The sequence below is a fragment of the Phyllobates terribilis genome, unplaced genomic scaffold, assembly GCF_046119375.1.
Source record: "Phyllobates terribilis strain yellow unplaced genomic scaffold, ASM4611937v1 Scaffold_292__1_contigs__length_2399606, whole genome shotgun sequence".
NCBI classification, from domain to species: domain Eukaryota; kingdom Metazoa; phylum Chordata; class Amphibia; order Anura; family Dendrobatidae; genus Phyllobates; species Phyllobates terribilis.
The window spans coordinates 1,396,459-1,421,110 of NW_027363052.1; the positions used below are offsets into that span (position 1 = coordinate 1,396,459).

The 24,652-nt window shown below is 42.6% G+C and overlaps 1 pseudogene; it reads right to left on the reverse strand.

Annotated features, from left to right (window-relative positions):
• Positions 1–535: 535 nt before the first annotated feature.
• On the reverse strand, positions 536–24,187 carry LOC141220424 (uncharacterized; annotated as a pseudogene).
• Positions 24,188–24,652: the final 465 nt, after the last annotated feature.

Sequence of the window (24,652 nt, forward strand, 5' to 3'; positions counted from 1 at the left end):
CATACGAGACATGCTGACAGAGGTGGAGGACTTCAGATTAACCTCTGATCTCTTCTTTCTTTCCCATATCGAAAGTCATGTTTGAGGCTGTAAATTGCTTACAATTCCCCCAAGAACACGGTCTGAAGAGAGTGCTTTCAGTGTGTGCATTCTCTTGGTGCTATGTCCAGGCCATGTCCTTCCTGTTGATGTACAATACGTCTGAAGGTGGTGGTGATTGGGAGCAGGATTGTGTGATGTAACAATCTTGTGTGATCCTTACGGAAAAGCGAGTTGTGACACCAATGGAACGGCGCCAGAACAGGAAGTGCATATGAGTGTTTTTATTTTAACAAGGCCAAACATGAGGAATGAGAAGGAGTTGTCCTAGTAGTGGACAACCCCTTTATGAAGATACAATTTTCGGTTAAAGATGAAAAAGGCTTCTCCCCTGTGTGACTTCTCTGAAGTTTGTTAAGAGTTGATTTCCGTGTAAAACATTTCCCACATTAAGAACATGAAAATGGCTTCACGTCTGTGTGAGTTCTCTGGTGACTAAAAGATGATGATTTCTTCACAAAACATTTCCCACATTCTCAACAGGAAAAAAGTTTCTTCCCTGTGTGAGTTCTCTGGTGTTTAACCAAATCTGATTTATCTTTAAAACATTTCCCACATTTTGAACAGGAAAAAGGCTTCTCCACTGTGTTTTCTCTGGTGTACAGCCAAACCTGATTTCTGCCTAAAACATTTCCCACATTCTGAACAGGAAAAAGGCTTCTCCCCTGTGTGAATTCTCTTGTGCTTAACCAAATCTGATTTCTGGATAAAACATTTGCCACATTCTGAACAGGAAAAAGGCTTTTCCCCTGTGTGAGTTCTCTGGTGCATAACCAAATCTGATTTCTGGCTAAAACATTTCCCACATTCTGAACAGCAAAAAGGCTTCTCCCCTGTGTGAGTTCTGTTGTGCTTAACCAAAACTGATTTCCGGCTAAAACATTTGCCACATTCCGAACAAGAAAAAGGCTTCTCCCCTGTGTGATTTCTCTGGTGATTAACCAAATCTGATTTCTGGTTAAAACATTTCCCACATTCCGAACAAGAAAAAGGCTTCTCCCCTGTGTGATTTCTCTGGTGATTAACCAAATCTGATTTCTGGTTAAAACATTTCCGACATTCTGAACAGCAAAAAGGTTTCTCCCCTGTGTGAGTTCTCTGATATTTGATTAAACTTGATTTCTCTGTAAAACATTTTCCACTTTCTGAACAAGAAAATGGCTTTTCCTCTGTGTGACTTCTCTGGTGATTAACAAGATTTGATTTCTGGTTAAAAAAATTCCCACACTTGAAACAAAAAAATCTATTCTCTGATGTGTGAATGCTTTGATGTTTAAGAAAAGACTTTTCGAGGGAAAAACTATTTCCATATTCTGAACATGAAAATGGCTTCTTTGCTTTAGGAGCAATTTGTTTTTTAATGCTTATTTTGTGACTTTGATTTTCCTTAGTAGTCAGTAATGAATCAGAAGACAGGACCTGTTTCAAAGGATCAGATGATAGATCTTTGCTGTGAAGGGATGATGGTATATCTGGGTTAATGGCATTCACTTCAATTGTATCTTGTGTGATCTCAAGATCATCTGATTTAAAAATTGAAGATGTCAGCAGTCCCTCTGATGTCCTGGTACAGTCATCTGCCAAGAATAAAACAAATTATTATTCATGAATAACATATCCTTAAAATTTATATTGTTGAATATTTCTAATTAAACTCTCCATAAAAATGTACTTTATGTAAAAGTATCATTATCTACCAAGAAAACATCACAGAAAAAATCAGACTTACCAACACCAAATCAGATAACAAATGCATTAGTGTTGGTTGGGTGTACTGGGGTGTCTGTCCATGTGGGGTGCACTTATATAGTGCTGGGCAGTCTTCCTGACCTAATAGTATGGGCATCATCACTATCCTAAGCCAGACACTGTGCATCACACCTACCTGTGTGACTGGCGTCCTATGCAAGCTTCATCTGTGTGCATCTTTAATACTAGGCAACCACCCCCTCCATGAATTGGTATGATTGTGAGTGGTTGCTCCATCAGTATTTTGCACCTGTGCAGCCCCCACCTTTATCATGGGGGTCTGCGGCATCCTGCTAGTGCATTTGTTATATGATTTGGTGTTAGTAAGGCTGTATCTTTTTCTGTGATTTTTTTTTTATTTTGCCTTATGTTAGCCGTCATTATTCACCAAGACAATAACAGTTTACAGTCTAATAGAAAACCTCATAGGATGAACCAGTGGATCGTAGTGTTCAACTGTTTGTTAATTCTGCCTCCCAAATATGGAATAAAAAGTCATCAAACAATGTTATGTAGGTGAAATAATACCAATAAAAACTTCTACTCATCTCACAAAAAACAAGTCCCCACTCAGGTCCATCATCTGTCAATGGAAAACCAGAGGTTTCCACATTATTAGTGGCTCAAAGGCTTTTGAAAAGCAACATAGCTTCCATAACCCAATCCAGCAATATCTGCTCTCCCAAAGTCAAATCTCCCCCTCACTTCTGAGCCTTGCAGTGCGCCCAAACCACATTTAGCCTCCATGTATTTGGCATTACTATAGTGAGAAGAACCCACTTAATTGATGGTGTGTGTCTCCTGGAGCACAATCTGAACACTATGTGTTGGGTAATGAAATTATATATTTGTAATTTTCACTCTCCAACATCCACTGCGTGCTAATTTCCAGAAAGTGCCTGTGGAGTCAAAATAGTCACTACTCCTATAGATTATTTCACTGAGGGTTATAATTTCCAAAATGGAGTCACTTTATGGGGATTTCTACTGGTTTTCTGCAATTTGGTCACATTAGGGCTTCTGTAAATGGTGTGTCCCATCTCCTCTGGGATCTGCTCCTGGGACGTCTGCTTCTCTCACCAGGAGCCGCCTTATTCATCCTGCAGGCGGCGCTGGTGATGGAGGAGACCTCAGAACCAGAAGCTCTGGGCGGCGCAGGCTCTGTCCAGCCACTAAGATTAGGGTGCCTGGGACCTGTAGTACTATCCAGTCTGGCAGTATGAGTGTGTATGCTGTCCAGCTGGAGTAATCTGCTCCCTGCTTCAGCCAACTGGAAAGCACCGCACACTACTAAAGCTGGAAGCATATTGCTGGAAGCTGCCAGATACAGCCTTGTTCTCCTCTGGGTCAGTCCTCTGTGCTCAGCTCCCGGCTTGTGTATTTGTTTCCTGTTGTGACCCCGGCCCGTTTACTGACTACTCTTGTGTCTTCTGATTTTGCATTTTCTCTGCCCTCCTGGTTCTGACCCGGCTACCTGACTATTCTTCTTTCCATCTCACTCCACAGAACACCAGATAACACCGTGTTCCAAGCCTAGGGGTCTCTGTCTATGTCCAGATCCATGTAGAGGGGTTAAAGAATGATGAGCAAAGCATTTCTAGATACCAGGCAGATTTCAGCATATACTTAAAAATAAAATAAAATAGTAGGTTGATACAGGGATTTATTCTGACTGCTGGTTTCAGAGTCGGGAGGGAATTTTTCCTCAGGTGAAGATTGGCCAAATCATTTGGGGTTTTTGCCCTCCTCTGGATCAACTTTAGCAATTACAGAACTAACAGGTCGAACTTGATGGACACAAGTCTTTATTCGGCTTTACAAACTATGTTACTATGTTATCCCTGGGATCTGGAAAATGGAGTAGATAGCGCCAAGCCTGTTCGTGGTAGCCATCTTTTGAGCTGCCAGGTGACCATGAACAGCGCCCCCAATACATTGTGTCTGCAAACTATTCCAGCAAAATCTGTATACAAATAGCTAAATGGCGCTCCTTCCCCTCTTAACCTGCCATGTGCCCAGACAGTAGTGTACAACTGTATATAGGGGATTGTCAGATTCAAGAGAAGTTGGAAAATAATTTGTAAGGTCCATTTGTTTCCTATTATCCTTTGAGAAGAATTCCAAAGTTATCACCACATAAAGGGACACACGTCAGATTTGAAAATGGGCCCTGATTAGGAACAGAAAACTGGCTGCAGGAAGGGGTTAAATCAGAGTATTTTGGGCACTAACTACTGTAGTCAAAAACTGTGACTATAGACCAGGGGTCTCAAACACGCGGCCCGCGGGCCACATGCGGCCCCTCCGGCTGCTTCTTGCGGCCCGCAGGCACAGACCCCGTAACGATCGTGGCTCTCTCCAGCAGCCGCCGACATCAGCGCTGTAATGCAGAGTATTGACGGGCAGAGACCGGGTCTCTGCACAGCAATACCAGTGTCAGCCGCCGGCCTATCAGAGGCCAGCAGCTGACATGGGCATCCCAGCGCAGCGGCGTATGACATCACTGCCATGCGCAGATGTCAGCTGCTGGTCTCTGATAGGCCGGCGGCTGACACTGGTATTGCTGTGCAGAGAGCCGGTCTCTACGCGGCAATACGCTGCATTACAGCGCTGATGTCGGCAGCTGCTGGAGAGAGCCGCGATCGTTACGGGGTCTGTGCCTGCGGGCCACAGGTGCAGAAAAGACGCCCAGGAAACGGAGGACAGGTGAGAATAATCTTTTTTTTTTTTCTGTCATGTCTATGTGAAATACCTGGGGAGGGAACCTGTGCGCAGTATATGGGAGGGGAGGGAACCTGTGCGCAGTATATGGGGGGGGAGGGAACCTGTGCACAATATATGGGGGGGGGGGAACCTGTGCACAGTATATGTTGGGGGGGTGACCTGTGCACAGTATATGGGGGGGGGTGACCTGTGCACAGTATATGGGGGGGGGACCTGTGCACAGTATATGGGGGGGGTGACCTGTGCACAGTATATGGGGGGGGTGACCTGTGCACAGTATATGGGGGGGGAACCTGTGCACAGAATATGTTGGGGGGGTGACCTGTGCACAGTATATGGGGGGGAGGGAACCTGTGCACAGTATATGGGGGGGAGGGAACCTGTGCACCGTATATGGGGGGGGAACCTGTGCACAGTATATGTTGGGGGGGTGACCTGTACACAGTATATGGGGGGGAGGGAACCTGTGCACAGTATATGGGGGGGTGACCTGTGCACAGTATATGGGGGAGTGACCTGTGCACAGTATATGGGGGGGTGACCTGTGCGCAGTATATGGGGGGGTGACCTGTACGCAGTATATGGGAGAGGTGACCTGTGCGCAGTATATGGGGGGGTGACCTGTGTGCAGTATATGGGGGGGTGTCCTGTGCGCAGTATGGGGGGGGTGACCTGTGCGCAGTATGGGGAGGTGGACCTGGATGGGGGACGTGTCTGCAATATGGCGACCTGGATGGAGGACGTGTCTGCAATATGGGGACCTGGATGGGGGATGTATCTGCAATATGGGGACTGGGATGGGGGACGTGTCTGCAATATGGGGACCTGAATGGGGGACGTGTCTGCAATATGGGGACCTGGATGGGGGACGTGTCTGCAATATGGGGACCTGGATGGGGGACGTGTCTGCAATATGGGGACCTGGATGGGGGACATGTCTGCAATATGGGGACCTGTTCAAAAGGTGTATAGAAAAAAAAATGGTATCCCTAAAAACGTCACTTTGTCCTGCAAATAATGCGGCCCCCCAAATTAAATGTTTTTCTGTGTGTGGCCCATATACCCAGCTGAGTTTGAGACCCCTGCTATAGACAATAACACATCTACTGAAATGACCAAAGTCGACAGTCTTCATCAGCAAAAAATGAGTAACTAGTGAAGAAAGTTACGTATGCTCTAGCAGCAAAATGGTGATCACACGATTGTGATACGGCCGGACTACATCACTGATAAAGCAGCCACAGCCGGTGACTGAGAAGAATCTGTGACTTCTCTGCATTTAGTGGTCACTACTCACCTGGGTAGTCATATGTAGGAATCTCCTCTTTACACCGCTCATCACCCCTCACATATGTCTCTGTAGTATTAATATGGGTCAGATCTTCACCCTGAAACAAATATTGTAAAAGTCACAGACAGATGGAGAAGTCCCATCTATGATCAGCTCTAATCCTGCCATCTCCACCGTTATCATTACACAAGTATAAAACATATAATACTGGTGGATAAAACAAGACTGAGCACAAGACCTTCACAGCCGTCTACACATCATAGGGGAGATCTCATGACACCTTCTCTCCATCTACCTGATGATCCTGAGGAACATTGGGATCTTCTTGTTTACAGTCCTGTGGAAGAAAAGGACGGGGACATCTCTCTGGTGTTGTCCTCTTACTGGATAGATCTGGAGGAAACACATACAGGACTGAATTCATTCTTTACATACAGATAATTATAGGTTGTGTGTACTTACAGTGCGGGCCAAAAGTATTGGCACCCCTGCAATTCTGTCAGATAATACTCAGTTTCTTCCTGAAAATGATTGCAATCACAAATTTGGTATTATTCTCTTCACTTAATTTGCTTGCAAGGAAAAAACACAAAAAAGAATGAAGCAAAAATCAAATCATTGATCATTTCACACAAAACTCCAAAAAAGGGCCGGAAAAAAGTATTGGCACCCTCAGCCTAATACTTGGTTGCACAACCTTTAGCCAAAATAACTGCGAACAACTGCTTCCGGTAACCATCAATGAGTGCTTTTGGAAGTGTGTTTTGGGTCATTGTCCTGCTGGAAGACCCATGACCTCTGAGGGAGACCCAGCTTTCTCACACTGGGCCCTACATTATGCTGCAAAATTTGTTGGTAGTCTTCAGACTTCATAATGCCATGCACACGGTCAAGCAGTCCAGTGCCAGAGGCAGCAAAGCAACCCCAAAACATCAGGGAACCTCCGCCATGTTTGACTGTAGGGACCGTATTCTTTTCTTTGAATGTCTCTTTTTTTTTCCTGTACACTCTATGTTGATGCTTTTTCCCAAAAAGCTCTACTTTTGTCTCATCTGACCAGAGAACATTCTTCCAAAACGTTTTAGGCTTTCTCAGGTAAGTTTTGGCAAACTCCAGCCTGGCTTTTTTATGTCTTGGGGTAAGAAGTGGGAAGACTGGGTATCCTACCATACAGTCCCTTTTCATTCAGACGCCGACGGATAGTACGGGTTGACACTGTTGTACCCTCGGACTGCAGGGCAGCTTGAACTTGTTTGGATGTTAGTCGAGGTTCTTTATCCACCATCCGCACAATCTTGCGTTGAAATCTCTCATGAATTTTTCTTTTCCGTCCACATCTAGGGAGGTTAGCCACAGTGCCATGGGCTTTAAACGTCTTGATGACACTGCGCACGGAAGACACAGAAACATTCAGGTCTTTGGAGATGGACTTGTAGCCTTGAGAATGCTCATGCTTCCTCACAATTTGGTTTCTCAAGTCCTCAGACAGTTCTTTGGTCTTATTTCTTTTTTCCATGCTCAATGTGGTACACACAAGGACACAGGACAGAGGTTGAGTCAACTTTAATCCATGTTAACTGGCTGCAAGTGTGATTTAGTTATTGCCAACACCTGTTAGTTGCCACAGGTAAGTTACAGGTGCTGTTAATTACACGAATTAGAGAAGCATCACATGAATTTTCAAAAGGTGCCAATACTTTTGTCCACCCCCTTTTTTAGGTTTGGTGTGGAATTATATCCAATTTGGCTTTAGGACAATTCTTTTTGTGTTTTTTTCATTGAAGACAAATTAAATGAAGAGAATAATACCAAAGAATTTGTGATTGCAATCATTTTCAGGAAGAAACTGAGTATTATCTGAAAGAATTGCAGGGGTGCCAATACTTTTGGCCAGCACTGTAGTCCTGTCTATTACCTGGTGATGTGAGGGACTGGGGAACCTCCATCATGATGTCCTTGTACAGATCTTTGTGTCCTTCTAAATACTCCCACTCCTCCATGGAGAAATAGACTGCAACATCCTGACACCTTATAGGAACCTGACACATACAATGATACCGTCATCTCCCCGATCCCTTCATAGCGTTACTGTATAATGTCCCAGCATTCCCAGCAGTGTCACCTCTCCAGTCAGCAGCTCAATCATCTTGAAGGTGAGTTCTAGAATCTTCTGGTCATTGATGTCCTCATGTATGAGGGGGTGAGGTGGAGGCCCTGTGATTGGGCTCAGAGGTCTTCCCCATCCCTCAGACACAGGGTCCTGACAGCGCTCACTAGAGGTCTTCTTCACTACTGTGTAATCCTGGTTATGGAGAGACACATTAATGAATCTCACTACAGACATTTCCAGAGTCCTCACCTCTCCAGTTCTGTTCATCTGTTATTCCCATAGATAAGAATGATGTAATGAGACGTCATCAGAATCTCTCACCTCTCCAGTAAGCCGGAAGAGTATTTCAAGGGTGAGGTGTAATATCCTCTCCACCATCTTGTCTCTGTTCATATCCATCTTTGATCGGTAAATTTGGGTAAAAATGGGTAAACTTAGAGAATTCGATATTGTAGAGACCTGAATGAGAAGATGAGCCGATGTAACATCATAAAAATCCGGTGTAATAATACAATTACTGGAGATAATTAGGGAAGCATATGAGGAGATTTATTATTTTACAGTATTTAGTTTTCTTCTTTACATCTAGTAATAAAACCTATATATTTTAGGCCACAGACAACAAGCAGTTTCTTCCTTGGAGTCTGTAGCTTAAGACTCTTCTCATAGAGTGCACAGGAGAGTTAATCCGGATTTAGGCTTAAATTTCACTGCCGACATATTCACCAAAGTCCTCTTGACGCTAGAAGAAACGTGCAAGTGTATCAATAGTAAAACTCTAATAGAATTTGGTTTACCAGCACCAGTTCGACCAGCCTTTGATGTTATGGACAGAGATATTCTACGAAACAAAAGTTATGATTTGGAAAGGTTGAAAGAATTTGTCACATTAACTAAGCCTCTTTTGGTTGATAACCAAAGATCGGTGTATTTGGCAATTACGGATCAGATTTCACGTGGAAATGGGAGACTGTTTTTCCTTGATGCATCAGGAGGTAGCGGTAAAACATTCTTAATTAATTTGCTGCTCACAGAAATTCATTCAAATAACATTGCTCTGGCCGATGCCTCGTCTGGGATTGCGGCCACTCTTCTAGATGGAGGGCGCATGGCTCATTCAGCACTAGGATTGCCCTTGAATCTAGCACTCTTGGAAACTCTGGTCTGTAATAACACTAAGGGCTCAGGGAAAGCTAAAGAATTACAGACTTGCAAATTAATTGTTTGGGAGAAATCTACCATGGCGCACAAGAAAGCTGTCAAGGCCCTCGATCGCACCTTGAAAGATCTGCAGGCATCCAATCGCTTAATGGGGGGAATTGTACTTTTTACAGGTGACTTCTGCCAAATGTTACCTGTTCTTAAGGGAGCAACACCAGCAGACGAGCTGAATGCCTGTTTAATATCTTCTCATCTATGGAGACATATGCAAAACCTACAAGAAACAAAGTGATTATAAACCCTGCTGTAACTAAATAAGTAAAAAAGCAAAAGTGCATTTAAATAACATAGGGTTCTTAGTAAACCCGGTTTTTGATCAAAAAAGCATAACAGCCATCCCACCATGGCAAGGTGACCCTTTTCAGGATGGAGACATATTAAGAAGCTACTCCGACTACTAATATGCGGGTTCACTTGAAGGGAAATTCTACTGCGGACCAATTTACACGCCACCTACTATGTCTCGGAAATGACAGGTTCCCTACAGATTCCACTACCGGCTTAATCTCCTTTCCGGAAAACTTTTACAAAATGGCGTCCTCACTACTGGAGGTTATTGACCAAGTTTTCTCCGATATTTGTAACAATTTTAACAATCATCAGTGGCTTTGTGAACACGCAATCCTAGGCCGTAAAACCTATAGTGTCAGCTCCATAAACCTACAAATACAGAAGAGACGGCCCGGTCCAGAGACCACATACATGTCCACTGATTCAGTAATGGTGAACAAGCCGTAATGTCCCCATTGGGGTTCCTGAATTGTGTGGAGCCTCCTGGATGTCACCGCATAGGCTCACTATAAAGATAGGCGCTCCGATAATGACCCAACAAAAGGGAATGTAATGTATTTTGTCCTATAGAAACTGCAGAGAAATAATCATCTAATGCTGCGATTCCAGGATTATTCTAGAGGGAATCGGCTGCGATATCTCCTGAGCAATATACATCTAGTATTAATGCTCCAGTAATGGGGGGTCTCCACATACCTCCACCTGCAGAGCCACCACCACATACCTCCACCTGCAGAGCCGCCACCACATATATGGCTGCTCTGTGCGCACAGGAGCTGTGATGAGGTCACAGGAGGGGAGGAGTCAGGGGTCACATGATCAGGGGCCTCAGTGGATGCAGGACTCTGCTGTGCTGGTTGTCATGGTGCTGGATGAGCTGAAGTTTATGTGTGGGGTCAGGAGGGGTTTACAGTGTGGATGTAGCAGAGCCGCGTGTGTACGAGGTGTACGGAGCAGAGCCGCGTGTGTACGAGGTGTACGGAGCAGAGCCGCGTGTGTACGAGGTGTACGGAGCAGAGCCGCGTGTGTACGAGGTGTACGGAGCGGAGCCGCGTGTGTACGAGGTGTACGGAGCAGAGCCGTGTGTGTACGAGGTGTACGGAGCGGAGCCGCGTGTGTACGAGGTGTACGGAGCAGAGCCGCGTGTGTACGAGGTGTACGGAGCAGAGCCGCGTGTGTACGAGGTGTACGGAGCAGAGCCGTGTGTGTACGAGGTGTACGGAGTGGAGCTGCGCGTGTACGAGGCGTACGGAGCGGAGCCGCGCGTGTACTAGATGTACGGAGCAGAGCCGTGTGTGTACGAGGTGTACGGAGCAGAGCCGCGTGTGTACGAGGTGTACGGAGCGGAGCCGCGTGTGTACGAGGTGTACGGAGCGGAGCCGCGCGTGTACGAGGTGTACGGAGCAGAGCCGCGCGTGTACGAGGTGTAAGGAGCGGAGCCGCGTGTGTACGAGGTGTATGGAGCGGAGCCGCGTGTGTACGAGGTGTACGGAGCGGAGCCGCGTGTGTACGAGGTGTACGGAGCAGAGCCGCGTGTGTACGAGGTGTGCGGAGCCGCATGTGTACGAGGTGTACGGAGCAGAGCCGCGCGTGTACGAGGTGTAAGGAGCGGAGCCGCGTGTGTACGAGGTGTATATAGCGGAGCCGCGTGTGTACGAGGTGTACGGAGCGGAGCAGCATTTCCCTTCAGGAAAGTTGTGGATGCTCCAGCAAAGCCGTGGACCTTTCAGGAAAGCCGTGGACACTCCAGGAAAGCAGTGGACTGCTCTTGTAAGGGCAGGAGTCATGGGGCATGTAGGGTTACGGTACTGACCTATATGGCAGAATAGAGCTAATTGCTCCGGTCTCTACCCTTCCCAGACCTGAGGATTCTGTCCTTTGTTTGCCTTGGATGAGGAGGAACTTCCTATTCACTCAGTGGATCTGAGTTTTGGGTGAGAGATTTCCAATTTTATTTTCCATCCTGATTTGTTGACTGTAAAAAAATACTTCTTTCTGTATTTTTTCCTATCGAGGACTTCTTATCAGATGTGATTTATTAAAGACTATATTCTTATGAAAAAAATGTAGATTTATTCTTGGATTGTCCATTAAAAAGAATTATTGCAGTAATTATATATAATAGTTAAATGGTTACAGAGTGATTGTCCATTTGTCCATAATTAGCTTAATAGTTGAGATTCACCCATATTTCCCTGGGATCCTGGATGGTAGATTGCGTCTGTCTGTGTCCAGCACGTGTGTCAGTATGACACCATGTGTCCATTGGACCTACATCAGCAGCTGTTTCACACACAGATCCTCGTTCAGTGTCCTGTGGAATGGCCAGCACCCCCCTGTCTCTAACATAGGCTTTTATAGGCCCCCCCATAGCACCTGTTCTTCTGTATATGGCACTGAACTAAAAATACACAAATAACGCATGTCATCTAGAAACCCTAGCACGATGGCTGATTCAATCTTATGCAATGTATGGTACAGAATTCAGAATAAAATGAATATCCGTAATTAGTATTTAACATTGACATTTCCTCCTATACTTCGTATGCATTATATGTGACCACTGTCATTTTCAGGCATTAGTATGACGTTTTTCTTCCAGGTCTATCTCCATTTACAGATATATCGTCCACCACTATAGCGCTCTGTTCATTTAAATCTATATTTATGAGAAACAGAGGTGTTCTTATTTTTATACTACTGTAGTCGTTTTTATCCACTTTAATCAAAAGTTATGTTTTATTATTGTTCTCACCTTGCTGCTATCTACCTCAAGCAAGTTATTGGTAGATTTGGAAAGAACAAAGGATGTGGGTGTGGGGCGTGTAAGGCCATTGATGTAGGCAAGTCCTTCTATAACAAAGCCCCGGGAGAAAAATATGTCATCAGATCATTCATAAATTGCAGAAGTGAAGGGGTCATCTATAAAGCCACATGTGTCTGTGGTTTGGAATATGAAGGACTTTGTTATAGAAGGACTTGCACGTCGTGCTATTATTTTGAGTCATGCGTTCCGGCAGTATGCAGATCGTTGACGCACCGGAAGTGACGCGTCGTGATGTCACACTGCAGAATAATGCGTTCCAATAAGAGGAAATGACGTTGTGGTGTTCAGAAATGAAGGGTTTTGCTTGGTACTTTTGAATTATTTAAGGGGGACCGGGGAACAGGCCGCTATTACACAGGAGGAGACTTGAAGACCTACACAATGGAATGGTTTAATTCCCTGGTGAATCCCTCACAGGGAAGAAAAGTTTCATGAAAATAAGGACACCCTTACCTGGTTCCTTAACAGGATGATGGTTAGACATTTGTCTTTACTCCAGTCATGTGGATCTGAAAAGGATCTGATGCCTGAGAATTAACTACTAGAATTGGGGGAGACCGTTCCTTTTTCTCACGTATATGATGGCATGTGGGACACGTTGTTTGGATCGGTATATCTACCCATTGTGTTCAGAGGCATTGCTTGAGATTTGTTAATGTATATGTAATACCTCTCTGTGCTGGGACATTCACACCTGCCCACCTGTGGTTTATATCTATATATATATATATATATATATATATCTTGTTTGTGTCTCTATTTTAATTCTGATATTTTAATGAATTAAATTAAATGCTATCTTCTAATTTATGTCCTTTGTATAAACCTATATTATATTCATCTGGGAAAGTACCTTTTCTGTTTGCTACCTTTACAAACTGATTACGCTATTGCCTGATCACATTATAAGTGACCTGCTTTATCCCCCTCTTCACAATATTGCATCTTGTGAAACAGCTTCTTCCTTCCTGCAGCTGCAATGTTCCCTGATTCCTCGTGTCCTGAGCTGCTTTCAGCCTGTTTTGCGCAGCCGGCGTTGAATCTGTAATCATCGCACTCTCTGCATCTCCCAATTCCTGAAACACCAATTGATCCTGCTGCTTAGTCCGGGATTCAGCTGCTGAGATTTCTGTTATAAATATTCCTCTAAGGTCGGCCTTCATGGCTTCCCATACATAGAAAATGGAAGTTGTATTTTAATTAATCACAAGATTCTCCTTTAGTTTCCCTTCAATTTTCCCCTTAAGGTCTATAACTTGTAACCAAAAGGGGTTAATTTCCCTGTGGGTCTGTACTGCATTGGGGGATTAAGCTTAGGGAGACACAGAGGAGAATGATGGGATAGCGCTCTGGGCAGGAGCTGATGTCAGATATAAGACCCTGCATCAGTTCATTTCCAAGAGCCAAATCCATTCTCCACAAAGAGGAGAATGTGGACGAGAAGCAGGAGTATTGGTATACATTAGGATGACGGGCTCTCCAAAGACCCCTTACATTCCCGCTATTGCCACTGACCCCGCCATATATAATCAAGTAAATAAATGGAGGCTCAGTCACTGTTGAACGTATGGGAGAATCCCACCTAGAACTTAAGTCTCCTTGGAGGATGATTCAACCCCAATTAGACATAAAACAGTGATATAATCATAATAGAAGCTGAAGAACACAACATTTGTAAAGAACTGTCCAACAAGCAGGGACACACTTCTTCCCATATACTCACAGATCACCGTGTTTCTGAAGAATTGGGGTTTGTACCACAGGATCTTCAACTTGTAACATCCCGAATTTGATCCCGGTGTATTTGCCTCTCATTCAGCCAGTGAAGGACTTCTTTTGAATCTTGAATAAAGCGCACAGAACCTCCGGCTACCACCCTTAACGTGGCAGGGTATTTCTTTGAATATAGAATATATATCTCTCAAATGTTTTTTGATATCAAGGAATCTGGCTCTTTGTTTCTGCACTTCTATAGAGTAATCTGGAAAGATTGAGATTTTGGATCCATTAATTATTAGATCTGGGTGCCTGCCGCAGGATAATATCTCTGTTCTGATAGTGTAATGTTTTAGCCAGCGCAGGTCTTTGTGGCAGCCCTGGAGGAAGAGGACGGGTTGGCGCCCTATGAGCTCCTTCTACAGCCTATAGGGGGTTTAAGGTTTCAGGCCCAATTTTTAATTTCCTCCAGTTTTCAAAGAATTCAGTAGGAGAGGAGCCTTCTATTTTTTTCAGGCACACCAATAAGTGGTATATTATTGCATCTTGATCTATTTTCAAGGTCATCTGTTTCTGCCAGCCATGCTGATATTTGCTGTTCTACAAGCCTGTTCTCCTTGCTCATATCGGCTATCTGATCCTCAGGGGCGCTGACTGTGCCTTCCACGGCCCCTGCTGTTTTGTATTCTCTGCAGTTTGGTTCGATAAATTCCGGTTTGTATATCGCGGCGCTTCCAAATAGGGCCCAGTGGATATTTACATTCAGGATTTATTAATTAGAATATAAAATAGCAATGTACAACGCGTTTCTACTCATTACAGAGTCTTCATCAGGTACAATTTCGTAGTCATGCTTATGAAAAGTCTCTTCATTATATAAAGTACTGATCAGGTTCATCAGGGTCATGGACCGCCCAGTTAATTAATCATGTTAATTGAGTTGGTTTATGCATGTGATTAATTAATCATGCAATCTAAGGTTGTCTCTACTAGAGTAAAATCAAATAAAAATACAACAACAACTACAATAAAAATGCAACAACAACAAAAAAAAAAAAAAAAAAAAAAAACACACAAAATACTTTCTTAAATGATTAAGAAGAAATAAAAACCTGTTTTTGGTTAAAATGTTTAAAAGAATGTTTTTCTCCCCTGCATGTAGATCCAGTAACACTATCGCTCACTATTGACAGATTGTATTTAAGAGGAAAATCAGATTCATAATAATATTATGTTGTTCTTACTGACCTTCAGTGTGGTTATTATTTCTCTATTTAATGACTAATAAATATATGTTTATTGTTAATATATTCAAGGTCCTCTAATGTAAAGTGAACTCAGTGTGGTTCTACCTGTTCAACTTTGTTTTTCTATCAAATATATTCAATTCTGTCATTTAATCCCTCTGGCTGTAGACACCGCATGCGATAAATCCAGAAGGATTCCTTTCTATTCAATGTTTGAATTCTATTCTGGGTGGAAACTGGTATGGATTCTACGGGGGTTATTTGAACTTCAAATTTCCCCCCGTGATTCTGCAGTAGATGGCGTGATAGGCTATGTGTTAAAAGCCCTATTTTGGCATTGTGACGGTGTCCACTAAGGCGGTTTTGCACTTTTCTTATGGTACGACCGACGTATTGTAAACCGCATTTGCAAGTAATAACGTATATAACGTAGTCTGTTTGACAGGTGAGATACTGGCGAATTGGAAATTTTTCACCTGTACTATGACAAATAATCTCTTTGCAGCCGTGTGATATACATCTGCAACAGTTGCAAAATTTCTTTCTGCATTTGAATACTCCCACTGATTTGGTTGTATTGAATCTTTTTCGCTCAGATAAAGTGGGGATGTTTTTAAGTCGGCTTGGAGCTATCAAATTCCTGATGGTTTTTCCTCTTCTAAAGGTGATCCCTGGTCTTTCAGGTAGGGATTCTCTTAGAAGAGGATCTTGTTGCAGAATATACCAATATTTACTGAGTATTTTTCTGACATTTAAATTTTCCTTATTATAGGCTGTGATGAAGTTAAATCTCCATTTATTAGGTTGTAAAGGATTTTTTGTGAACCTTGTACTGTCATTGGGGAATTTTAAGGTGGTATCTGTTTTTAATTTGTGTTCCTTGCTCTTTTCCTTAATTTTTTCTGTCTTATTTGACTTATTTTTCATTGCCAAAAGGCAATCCTTCTGTGTCTTTTTTCTGTTGGTTTCATATGCTGCTGAAATTAGTTTTTTGGGGTACTTTTTTGTTTTAAACCGGTCTATAAGGACTTTTGCTTGTATATTATAGTCCTCTAGTTGTGTGTTATTTTTCCTTATACGTAAAAACTGGCTATAAGGGATGTTTTTTTTCCATTTGTGAAAATGTGCACTATTAAACTCTAAATATCCATTTGAATCTACTACTTTAAAGTATGTTTTTGTTATTAATGAGTTTTTTTTTAAACTGATTTCTTAAAAAAAACTCATTAATAACAAAAACATACTTTAAAGTAGTAGATTCAAATGGATATTTAGAGTTTAATAGTGCACATTTTCACAAATGGAAAAAAAACATCCCTTATGGGGACAGAAAAAATTAAGGAAAAGAGCAAGGAACACAAATTAAAAACAGATACCACCTTAAAATTCCCCAATTCCTCTTCTAAGAGAATCCCTACCTGAAAGACCAGGGATCACCTTTAGAAGAGGAAAAACCATCAGGAATTTGATAGCTCCAAGCCGACTTAAAAACATCCCCACTTTATCTGAGCAAAAAAGATTCAATACAACCAAATCAGTGGGAGTATTCAAATGCAGAAAGAAATTTTGCAACTGTTGCAGATGTATATCACACGGCTGCAAAGAGATTATCTGTCATAGTACAGGTGAAAAATTTCCAATTCGCCAGTATCTCACCTGTCAAACAGACTACGTTATATACGTTATTACTTGCAAATGCGGTTTACAATACGTCGGTCGTACCATAAGAAAAGTGCAAAACCGCCTTAGTGGACACCGTCACAATGCCAAAATAGGGCTTTTAACACATAGCCTATCACGCCATCTACTGCAGAATCACGGGGGGAAATTTGAAGTTCAAATAACCCCCGTAGAATCCATACCAGTTTCCACCCAGAATAGAATTCAAACATTGAATAGAAAGGAATCCTTCTGGATTTATCGCATGCGGTGTCTACAGCCAGAGGGATTAAATGACAGAATTGAATATATTTGATAGAAAAACAAAGTTGAACAGGCAGAACCACACTGAGTTCACTTTACATTAGAGGACCTTGAATATATTAACAATAAACATATATTTATTAGTCATTAAATAGAGAAATAATAACCACACTGAAGGTCAGTAAGAACAACATAATATTATTATGAATCTGATTTTCCTCTTAAATACAATCTGTCAATAGTGAGCGATAGTGTTACTGGATCTACATGCAGGGGAGAAAAACATTCTTTTAAACATTTTAACCAAAAACAGGCTTTTATTTCTTCTTAATCATTTAAGAAAGTATTTTGTGTGTTTTTTTTTTTTTTTTTTTTTGTTGCATTTTTATTGTAGTTGTTGTTGTATTTTTATTTGATTTTACTCTAGTAGAGACAACCTTAGATTGCATGATTAATTAATCACATGCATAAACCAACTCAATTAACATGATTAATTAACTGGGCGGTCCATGACCCTGATGAACCTGATCAGTGCTTTATATAATGAAGAGACTTTTCATAAGCATGACTACGAAATTGTACCTGATGAAGACTCTGTAATGAGTAGAAACGCGTTGTACATTGCTATTTTATATTCTAATTAATAAATCCTGAATGTAAATATCCACTGGGCCCTATTTGGAAGCGCCGCGATATACAAACCGGAATTTATCGAACCGATCTACTGAGCAAACAGGATCTTCCAACATGAGGACCTGATCCTTCCGGTAAAGCGTGCTGCAAGCCACAAGAGTCCACCACTACTAAACGTTAAACCTCAAGATTACTTAAAGGTGAGCAGTTTTCAGTTACCTCACCCTTATTTACAAATCCTAAAATATACTGCACTTAGATCTGCGCCGTTCCTTTTTCCATTTTCTCCCCTAGAAGCTGAGAGACAGCTTTACTAAATTCTCTGCAGTTTGCGACGTATATCTGCTATCTCATCTTTAAGACCACCAAACTGTACATTCAAAACATAGAGGATTTACATGTACCACTGTCATGAAAACATCTATTGTAGCATGTTCCTCAGGTACCTGTATGTCATCTTTGTGAAGATTAGGCCGTGGGGCAGTGAGTACTGTGTCACATGCAGTTTCGCTGACTTTTCGCCCCTTCATTAATGCAGCTGCTTCTCCCATCTCCTCCTCACCCGACTCCTCTCCAGGGCCCATGCACAGGTGCGATGTAGCTGCTATAAGATCACCGTCACCTGCTGAGACCTGTGTTTCTGTGCAGGCAAATCACTCCAGCCTGACCAGCACTATCCTCCTCCTTGTCTCCCCTGCTCAATCTGTCTCCAGCGTGACAACCGTGGTGTCATCTTGGAGCTGAGAGCCGCTTCTCCCGCAGTCTTTCTGTGGCTTTCCATGGTCATTTTTTTTTTCCTGGAGCAAAGTACTTCCACACTGAGCAAGATTTGACACAGTTCTCTGTATTTTCCATCTCTTGGGGGGGCACTATATGGGGATTATTATATATAAATACGAAAAAAAACTAAGTCTCTTTTTTACTCACAGGATACTAAGGCTGGAAGGCTATTATAGCCAATAGAGTAAAAACCCAAGCGATTAAAGCCAAAATCCCCTTTCTCAAGAAAAGCCTGAATCAATCATAACTGTACTTAACTCCATTCCCATGGGTGGAGAGGAGTGAATACTCATTCTCTTTAGTAGCAGACACAGTGTTCACCGAGCAGCAGCAACCAGCTATGGCTACTGCCTGTGCCCTGCTCCTCCGCTGCCGCCCCCCCTCCACAGCCAGAATGTATTATCCGGGCTATAAGATACACCCCCCACTTTACTCCAAAATTTTGGAGGAAAAAAGTGTGTCTTATAGTCCAAAAAATATGGTACTTTTGAGCTACAGTGCAAAGGTCAGAAGCGCCATATTGAAGTTCAGATTTTGCTGTACTGGTTTGAGAGTACCATGTCACATTGGCAGAGCCCTTGAAATGCCAGAACAGCAGACCCATCCCCATAAGAGACCCCATTTTACAAATTAAACTTATTAATGAATTCATCTAGGGGTGAAATGATCAAATTGACACCACAGGTGGGTCACAGAATTTTATACCATTGGGCAGTGAAGAAAAAAATAATTACATTTTTACCACCAAAATTTAGTGTTAGCCCCAGATTTTACATTTTCACAAGGGGAAATGACAAAAATGGCACCAAAATTTGTCCCACAATTTCTGCTGAATGTAGAAATACCCCATATGTGGCTGTACAGTACTGCTTAGCCATACCGAGACTCGGGAGGGGCGGATCGCTATTTTCCTACTGGAGCACAGATTTTCCTAGAATAGTTTGCGGACTCCATATACAGAGCCCCTTACTGCTAGAAAAGCAGAATCCCCTCTCAATTTACCCTATTTTGGAAATGATAACCCCTTTTGGGAATTTATCTACAGGTGTAGTGACGATTTTGACTCAATGGGTGTTTTCCAGAAACAAGCAGCAGTGGATGTTGCTGAATGAAAACTGCAAACTGCCATTGTATTCCCCAGTACGGTGTAGTGCCCATACATTGTGCCCAGCTCGTGCTTCTGGAGACATGCACCCTTAAATTAGGCGGGTTGTCATCACTACAGAAATGACAAACATATAGATGCTAAATGTGGTTTAGGCACACTGGGGCTCAGAAGGGAGGTGAGTACTTGGATTTGGGAGCGCAGAATTTACTGAATTTCCTTTGGGGGGGCGAGGAGCCATAGCGCTCTTCCAGAGCCTTTGTACTACCAATAACGTGGAAGCCTCCTATATTTCCATTGACAGATGACGGACCTGAGTAGGGACTCGCTTTTTTATGGATTGATTTGAAGCATTTTTTGGGAACATTTTACATAACATTTGGGATCACATTTATCCTGCGCTCTACGCTGAGCCCTTATATTGGGGTTTCCATGTAAATCTCCGAGAGACATGATTCAAATGAAACCCAGAGGGACCCATTAACTAAAAGGAGGCAGCAGAGTTACTCTGAACTCAGTCTGGCCTCAGTTCAGTGGTGTCCTTTTTTTCAGAAGTGCACAAAACTGTGGCAGACTTCGCTTTTATGCAGACCTAAAAAGACGGACACCGCCGGATCACAGGCCGAACGGTGTCCACAGTGCCTCCTTCTGCCTCATTGTAGGGAATCTTCTGCCAGGGGTTCTGTTTGAATCACGTATTTCAGAGATCTACACAGAAACCCTGGGTGTAACTCTGCGTGCTCTTATATTGGGGTTTCCATGTAAATCTCCGAGAGACATGATTCAAATGAAACCCAGAGGGACCCATTAACTAAAAGGAGGCAGCAGAGTTACTCTGAACTCAGTCTGGCCTCAGTTCAGTGGTGTCCTTTTTTTCAGAAGTGCACAAAACTGTGGCAGACTTCGCTTTTATGCAGACCTAAAAAGACGGACACCGCCGGATCACAGGCCGAACGGTGTCCACAGTGCCTCCTTCTGCCTCATTGTAGGGAATCTTCTGCCAGGGGTTCTGTTTGAATCACGTATTTCAGAGATCTACACAGAAACCCTGGGTGTAACTCTGCGTGCTCAGCACAGAGTGCAGGATAGATGTGTACGGAGCCTTACTGAGATCTTTGGGAGACAGAATGAACAAATCAGCAGCAGCAGTGTACTGTCACACACTAAAAGACGCTATTTATTGTAAAAACTAGTTTTTTTATCGCCATATTTTGAGAACTATAATTTTTCCATATTTCTGCTAGCAGAGTAATGTAAGGGCTTGTTTTTTGCGGGACAAACTGACGTATTTATTGGTACCATTTTCGTACACATGACATTTTTGATCACTTTCTATTCCGATTTTTGGGTGGCAGAATGAACGAAAAACAGCAATTCAGGAGTTGTTTTTTTTAAGCCATTCAGAGTGTGGTAAAATTAATAAGGCAGCTTTTTCTTCGGGTCGGTACGATTACAGTGATACCACATTTATGATACCATCTTTTTTTTTGTTTTGACGCTTTTACCCAATGATACAAACTATTTTATAGATAAAATAATTATTTTTGCATCACTTTATCCTGAGAGCTGTAACTTTTTTATTTTTAGGCTAAGGGAGCTGTATCACGGCTTATTTTGCCAGACAAGATGATGTTTTCAGCGATACCATTTTTCTTTACATTCGTCTTTTTAATCGCGTTTTAATCCACTTTTTCTTGATCGCAGCATTTAGGGGTTAAAGTACTGGGAGTGGTGTGGGCACTGCTCTTGTCACTGAGTGCCGGGTGTCAGCTGTCAGAATTAGTTGACACCCGGCGGCGATCATGCGTGCACAGTACCTACCGACCTGAACGTATGGATACATCCAAGGTCGTAAAGGGTTAAGAACCATCTGAGATAGACTTAGACACTAACAAAAAAAGAAGAATATCAGTTACACTAACTAAAACCACAGATAGACTAAACAAAAAAGAAAAAACAACCTTAAAGACAAGGAAGACAAATAAGAGGTCAATTATGTGACCTACTCAACCTGAGAGGCAGAAAACAGGATCTCAGTGGAGAGTATTTTGTCAATGCCGAGATAGGCCAAATACATGCCTAGGTCACCTCAGCCGTCTTTTCCTTTTTTCTGGAAGGGACAGTTTGCCAGTCATTCTCCCTGCCTCGTGGGTTCAAATTTTCCTCTTGAGGATGATCTGGGATGTTGAGGTCCCTTCGTCTCAGTAGGTCTCTACCCTCTTCGTATGTTGTGATGGAGTGCCAGGCATTGCTGTGGTTAATGAGGAGATATAAGGGGAAGCCCCATCTGTAAATGATCGAGTTCTCCCGGAGATTAAAGGTAATGGGGACAGATTCCTGCAAAAGCGAAGGCTAGTAGAGGACACATCAGAGAAAATCTTCACTTGGTTGAAGGTTTTGGGAAGTTACCCTTTCCTTCTTGAGCAGAAGAGCAGGTACTCTTTAACATGAAAGAAGTGGATTCTGGTTAGGACATCCCGTGGAGCAGTCTCTGGAAGGTGTTTAGGGCACGGGACCCTAAGGCTTTGTCAATAATCATATCATGGCTGGAGCAGTCTGGTTATCATACCTGGGTAATGGGACAGTGCTAAATAAGGGCACGGGCTGCCAGTGCACTGCAGTCAAGGGGCAATCTTCTTCAGCTTCCAAGTCATGCCCCCCTCACTGTCAAATTTTAATTCAGAAAGTCAAAATCATTAAGAAATGGCTCATTTCATAACTAAACCTGACAACTTTTGAAAATATGTAAAACAATGTTACATGATCTGAAAGATCCTTGAGCTAGTCGGGTGGAAGGTCCTTCAGCTGCTCACTCAGGACAGGCAACCTCTGATGGTTCCGGTTCCTTCCTTTCCTGCACTGCACCAATCAGTTACATAAGTGTGGGGCTAGAGGAGAGAGAGCAGTTCTCTCAGTGATCAGAAAGGGCAGTGTCTCAGCGTTCTCCTCTGTCACAGGAAGCTGCCTCCAGTCTATAACACCCAATCACTTATTAGCAAGATTTGTTTCTTGCTAAAAATGTATCTTATAGGCCACGGGATCTGAGTATTAGTGTTTTTATTTAATCAAGGCAAACATGAGGAATGACAAGGGGTTGTGGTAGTAGTGGACAACCCCTTTAAGAAGATACAATTTTCAGTTAAAACATTCCAACATTCTGAACATTAAAAAATATTCTCCCCTGTGTGACTTCTCTGAAGTTTATTAAGAATTGTTTCCCCAAGTAAAAAATTTCTCAAATTAAGAAAATAAAAATGGTTTTTACCCTGTGTGACGTCTCTGGTGACTAAGAAGAGATTTATTCACAAAACATTTTCCACATTCTGAACTGGAGAAAGACTTTTACCCTGTGTGAGTTCTCTGGTGCCTAACAAAACTTGATTTCTGTGTAAAAGATTTCCCACATTCTGAGCATGAAAAAGGCTTCTCACCAGTGTGAGTTCTCTGATGTTGAATAAGACATAATTTCTCTGTAAAACATTTCCCACATTCTGAACATGAAAAACGCTTCTCCCCTGTGTGAATTCTCTGATGTCTGGTAAGACTTGGTTTCTCTGTAAAACATTTCCCACATTCTGAACATGAAAAAGGCTTCTCCCCTGTGTGAATTCTCTGATGTTTGATCAGACTTGATTTATCTACAAAGCATTTCCCACATTCTGAACATGAAAAACTCTTCTCCCCTGTGTGAATTTTCTGATGGCCAAGAAGATGCGCTTTCTGGTTAAAACATTTCCCACATTCGGAACATGAAAACGGCTTCTCCCCTGTGTGAGTTCTCTGGTGAGTAACAAGATATGAATTCCAAACAAAACATTTACCACATTCTGAACATGAAAATGGCTTTTCCCCTTTGTGAGTTCTCTGGTGACTAACAAGGTCTGATTTCTCTTTAAAACATTTCTCACACTTGGAACAAGAAAATATATTCTCCGCTGTGTGAAATTGTTGATGTTTTAGAAAAGACTTTTGGAGGGGAAAACTATTTCCATATTTTGAACGTGAAAATGGCTTCTTTGTTTTAGGAGCAGTTCGTTTTTTAATGCTTATTTTGTGACTTTGATTTTCCTTAGTAGTCGGTAATGAATCAGAAGACAGGACCTGTTTCAAAAGATCAGATGACAGATCTTTGCTGTGAAGGGATGATGGTAAATCTGGAGTAATGGCATTCACTTCAATTGTATCCTGTGGGATCTCAAGATCATCCGATTTGAAAATTGAAGATGTCAGCTGTCCCTCTGATCTCCTGGTACAGTCATCTGCCAAGAATAAAACCAATTATTATTTTTGAATTAAAAAGGCTTAAATTTTATATTTTTGAACATTTCTACTTAAATTATCCATATCCTGTGCTGGGCTGATTGCAAGCACTACAAGTCAAAAAACAACCAGCGAGGCTGCCGAGCGTGAAGAGGCTGGATTGAGCGTCCCAGAGGCTGCAGCTAAGTACAAAGGCGGCAGTAAAGTACATAGTTAAACGCAATAACATAGTTTAACACCAGAGCATAGTTTGGTGTTTTCCTTACTAACCTTCTATTTGTTTTTCTGCTTTTACTTGTATTGTTTATCACCATATAGTATGTGCTCCATGGGCAATGCTACCAGGTGTGTGTCTTGTGAGATGTATGCATGCTTTGAACAACCGTTTGAGGGTGAAAAAGTCTGCGCTCGATGTCAACGAGTTACATATTTGTAAGCCCAGATACCGGATCTAAACGTGCAGCTAGCGACACTCAGGAGCATTGCAAACCTGGACAGGAGTTTAGAGCTCACTGAGATTGTGCTGGTTAGGGCCAGTGATATGGAGGCGGGTGGAGGTGGGGAAGACCAGAATAGAGAAGTATGTAGCTGGGTAAATGTTACAAGAAGGGGTAGGGGGAAAAGTGCCAGGGAGCCCAGTCCTGATCTGGCACAACCTAGTAAATATGCCTGTTTG